General features: G+C 55.0%; 1 protein-coding gene across 2 annotated transcripts in view; it reads left to right on the top strand.

Moving 5' to 3' along the window:
- The window catches only part of LOC113811749 (ras-related protein ced-10), a 68,812-nt gene that overhangs the window by 55,385 nt on the left and 8,427 nt on the right, over positions 1-5,000 (top strand). The window lies entirely within an intron of this gene.

The raw sequence follows: 5,000 nt of genomic DNA on the forward strand, positions 1-5,000 counted from the left end.
AAAACCTGAACTTCACGGCTGATCTCGAGGACATCCCGAGAGGACCCTGACCCGGGAGCGGTGGCGCCATACCCTCTCCACCAGCAGCCATCACTGCCATGCTTAACTGTAGGCAGATGGCCGCCTCTGACACGATCGCATGGCACCGAAGAATTTGGATGTAATGAATTATAATATAGTCTGGGAATTGCACTGTTGCCAGTGTTCATCATGGCCCGTGTCCTGCAGCAGTAGGCTGTTTTTATGTCTATTTTCTGAGCCCCGCCGATCCGCCACCGGCCTGCGCGTGTCGCCCGAGGGAGCGCGGTGCCGTGCCCTTTGACGACGGCGCCCGTTCTGAGCGTGTTAATTCGGCGAGCGCGCCGGGTTGGTGATGGTGGTTGGTATGCGAAGTGATTGGATCAAAGGCCCGGCGCGCACCTTGTGGCGGGGCCTCGAGCCTCTGCGCTGGCACTGAGTGACTTCTGTTTGGTATTCTAAAGGGCGAAAGCAAATCCTTTGCTTCACTTTCATCCAGAGCTTTTATAGGAAACGGTCTTCGATGGCCCGCTGGCTGGGTTAGATATTTTTCTTGGGATTGTTTATGAACCTTTTATTTATTAGAGCTCTTGAGATGAGCATCTTCATTGGTGATTGATTTCCGGTTTCGTGGAGGGCTGGCAATGGCGAGGCAAGGCCCCGTGATGAGCGCGGCCTCTGCCTGTGATAGCGAGTTGCTGGCGTAAACAGAGACGGCAGTTTACGGCGAGCTCTGCGTGGCGAGGGAGGAAGCCCCGCCCGCTGTCATTTGTTTATCTGGCGCTGCAGGATGTCAGCGCCATCGGGGAGCCACTGGCACATGACGTGGGTTAATGCAGGTGGTCTTCGCGGCTCATTTCGCGGGGGGGGGGCGTGTGTGTTTGTGTGTGTGGGCGGGAGGGGGAGGATTATGCACGCCCTCTTCCATATACGGGACACACACAACTATGTCATCGAGGGCTCCCTTTCTAACCCTGTGTGTGTTTGTTTCTTATTACAAACACACACGCACGCACGCGCGCACGCATCTACCCAGGTAGAGGGAGAGGGAGAGAGAAAGAGAAAGAGAGAGAGAGAGACTCTGTGTGTGTGTGTGTGTCCGTTCGCGCAAATATGTCAGTATAGACGAGTGTTTTGGTGGAAGTATCTGTGCCTGAGTTCTCCAGTAGGTGACGGATGGTTGCATAATAGAGAGGGGGAAGGGCCAAAGGTCACGCGGATGCCTTCGTTGGTCATCCATCCCTTTGCCACTACGCTCACAGGGCAAGAACATCATCCACACAGAACATGCATTGGTAAAACGAGTGTATGAAGCGATATGCCCCCCCACCCCCCACCCCTTATAGAAAGTAGCTCTTTCCAGTGTTCCGCGAAGGACGACACCCCCCCCCCCCACTGCCCCTCGCTCGCCGCCGCGTCGAGCAGGCGCTGCCAGCGGCGAAGACACGCTTGGAGCGCGCGGGTCGGGTGACCCTGTCAGCCGAAGCCGCGTCATGCGTCCAATTGCGCTTGGTAATTCGCACATACGATTTCGGGAGAGCGGGCACAAGGCGGCCACACGGACTTAGCCGAGTAGATATGCATGTATGCTTGTTAGCGTGTACGTTTTTTGTTTTGGTTGTAAATACATACAGTGAGTTTAAGGATGCGCGCGCACGCACACGCGCACACGCGCACACACACACACACACACACACACACACACACACACACACACACACACACACACACACACACACACACACACACACACACACACACACACACACACATATTGCTTATGATCAGCGTCTGAGAACTGTATGTGATGAGCATCTGCGTCTGCGGCATTCGTGAAGCCTGCTGATAGCGAGGAACTACAGGATACAGCCCGCTAATCGCGGACTGTATCCTTTTCGTCAGGAATGGCCGCTCGTGCGTGTGTTATGGACATTTGCCTTGGAAATATCAAATTGTTTGAGCACATTGCTTGTGGTGCGCGTGTGTGCCTCGTGTTAGCAGTTGCAGTGTTTTATATGTAAACGCTTCTGGCCGGAGCTCCTCTGAAATTGCATGCATGCAACTTTGATGAAGAGGCCGAGCCCGGCGGCGGGCGGCGGGCGTGACCGAGGGCGGCTTCTTCCCCAGACTGATTGCCAGATGACTTCTCGCGGAACTGAATGAGGCAGCTCCCGGCCGGAACGCCGTCTGCGCCCGTGCAAGCAGCGGCTGTTCTGCCTGTGGTCGGAGGCACCTGCGCCCGCTTGCCTGTGGGCGTGTAGGGTGCAGCACGTTGCGGTGCTTCGCATTCCCGCACGCCCGCGGCCTCCCTCCGATGAGAGCACGAAAAGGCATGACGAAATGCGTGGCGGTTCGGCGTCGCGACGGGTTTAGCGCTGCCTGGTGACGGAATAATTATGGCGTGCGCTATTAAGTGACTGATTGCTTAATTGAGATTAATGGCATGATACCACGAGTCGGGCGCTACTGCTGCCGGCGCGGAAAATGGGAGCGAGGAAACGCCCTGGGACCAGATGCCCCCCCCCCCCCCCGCCCTCGCAGCGCAGACGTCCCTCCCTTCCGCGTTCGACGGAGGTATCGGGGCCGAGGACCCGTGGCCAAGGGGTTAAGGAGGCCAGCCATCCGAGGGGAACTTGCGCCGAAGGGAACGCAGAGAGACGGAGTGGACGTGAGAGGGAGAGGGAGGGGGAGTGGAGGAGAGAGAGGGGAAGGGGGAAGAAGAGAGAGGAGAAAGGAGTAGAGAGGGAGGGGGGAGAGAAAGAAAGAGGGGGATGGTCGGAAAATGAGAGAAAGGGAGAGGGAGAAGGAGAAGAGGGAGGATGAGAAGGAGAGGGAGAAGGAGAAGGAGGGAGAGGGAGAGGGAGAAGGAGAAGAAGAGGGAGGATGAGAAGGAGAGAGAGAGGGAGAAGGAGGGAGAGGGAGAGGGAAATGAAGATGGAGAGAGGGAGAGGGAGAAGAAGAAGGAGTGAAAAGCAGAGGGAGAAGGAGTGAAAGGGAGAGGGAGAGGGAGAAGGAGTATAAAGGGAGAGGGAGAAGGAGAAGGAGGATTGAAAGGGAGAGGAGGAAGGAGAGGGAGAGGGAGAAGGAGGGAGAGGGAGAAGGAGAGGGAGAGGGAGATGGAGGGAGAGGGAGAAGGAGAGGGAGAAGGATAGGGAGAAGGAGAGGGAAACGGAGAGGAAGAGGGAGAGGGAGAATGAGCGAGAGGGAGAAGGAGCGAGAGGGAAAAGGAGGGGAGAGAGAGAGAGAGAGAGAGAGAGAGAGAGAGAGAGAGAGAGAGAGAGAGAGAGAGAGAGAGAGAGAGAGAGAGAGAGAGAGAGAGAGAGAGAGAGAGAGAGAGAGAGAGAGAGAGAGAGAGAGAGAGAGAGAGAGGCGAGGAGAGGAGGGATAAACGAAGGAGAGAGAATCCTATATTCATAGCCGGAGTCCCAGGCGCCGCAGTTGCAGCCGCGTCCGAAATAACCGGATGCTAACGAGGGAAAACATGGAAATGGGGAAAATCAATTCCGCTGCGGCAGGTGCGGCGGAGGGAGGCTGAGTCGTAGGCCTCGGGAAGGGCTGTGCTGAGACTTGGCTCTGAAGGGCGTCCTCCAGATAGTGCCACCGAACCCCGGAACCAAACTCCGGCAAGGATATATTCGTTCACTCTGCTTAGATGGTCTGCTAGGGAGCAAGGGTCCTTCTGCCTGTTTGGCCTCGTCCAACTTCCTATGCGTATCCTAACAGAACATATTCTCGGTTTAAGACAAGTCGGCAGACTGTAGCCGGCTGAAGCCAAGGAGGAATGTGAGACGGGAAGGCCGCGGGTGTCACTGCCATGATGGACTCGTGGCACCGTTGTCATATGCCCACCGCGAGGCCGGATATTACTGTCCGAGGGAAATACCGGTGGATCGAACGAGGGCGGCTGCGAGCGGACCCGGGCGCTGAGAGCGGGAAAGTCGATGTGGTTCCCTACGCTCTCTTGGCTTTTTTCGTCGGCGCGCTTGGTGTCCTCCGAAGACTCTTACATTTAATTTTACGAGATTTGCTCGTTACTGATTTGGAAGGAAGGTCAATTGAGGTCAAAGGGCAGATAGAGAGCGCGGTCAGGTCAAGGGAAAGGAGGGCAGAGAATAGACGGTACGGGAAGGGAACGGGACGACTGGATGAAGGGCCCGTAATTCACACAACGGAAACGCCATTTTTGTTTTGCCGTTCAAGGATAGATTTTTAGAAATATGCATGAACAGAAATATCAGACAGACACATATCCGTTTCCTCTGCTTTGCGAAGCGCGTGAAACTTCAGGCGCAGGACAGAGAGAGAGAGAGAGAGAGGGGTCGGTGCCTCGTGAAAGCCACGACTTCTCTTTAAGTGCATAATGGATTTGTTTAGCGAGGTTTTCCGCTCCGTTTGTACTTTCTCTTCTCGCTGCGTATGCTTCTCTCGCTTGTTTTTTCTCTCTCTCTTTTCTTTTCTCCCTGTCTCTGTCTGTCTGTCTGTCTCTGTATGTCTCTCGGGTTATCTCTCTCTCTCTCTCTCTCTTTTCTCTATCTCTCTTTCTCTCTCCCTTCTCCCTTCTCTCCTCTCTTCTTTCTCTCCCCTCTCCCCTCTATCCTCTCTTCTTTCTCTCTTCTCTCCCCTCTCTCCCTTTCTCCTCTCCTCTCCTCCCCCCCCTCTCTCTCTCTCTATATATATATATATGTGTGTGTGTGTGTGTGTGTGTGTGTGTGTGTGTGTGTGTGTGTGTGTGTGTGTGTGTGTGTGTGTATGCGTGTGTGTGTATGCGTGTGTGTGTGCGTGTGCGCGTGTGTGTGTGTGTGTATCAGAGCCTTCACTAAACGCAGAATACGTCAATCATAAAATTGACATTTCGCGTGCAGTAAGCTCTCTATATTATTACGATTTCCTTTATCCGGACTGTCGCTTTACCTCCAGCGCAGTGAAAGACCCGAATCGTCTCGCAGGGAAGGGGTCCCGGGAAGCGCATTCCGAGGATGACC

Source organism: Penaeus vannamei, chromosome 12 (assembly GCF_042767895.1).
Source record: "Penaeus vannamei isolate JL-2024 chromosome 12, ASM4276789v1, whole genome shotgun sequence".
In the NCBI taxonomy this organism is placed as follows: Eukaryota; Metazoa; Arthropoda; class Malacostraca; order Decapoda; family Penaeidae; genus Penaeus; species Penaeus vannamei.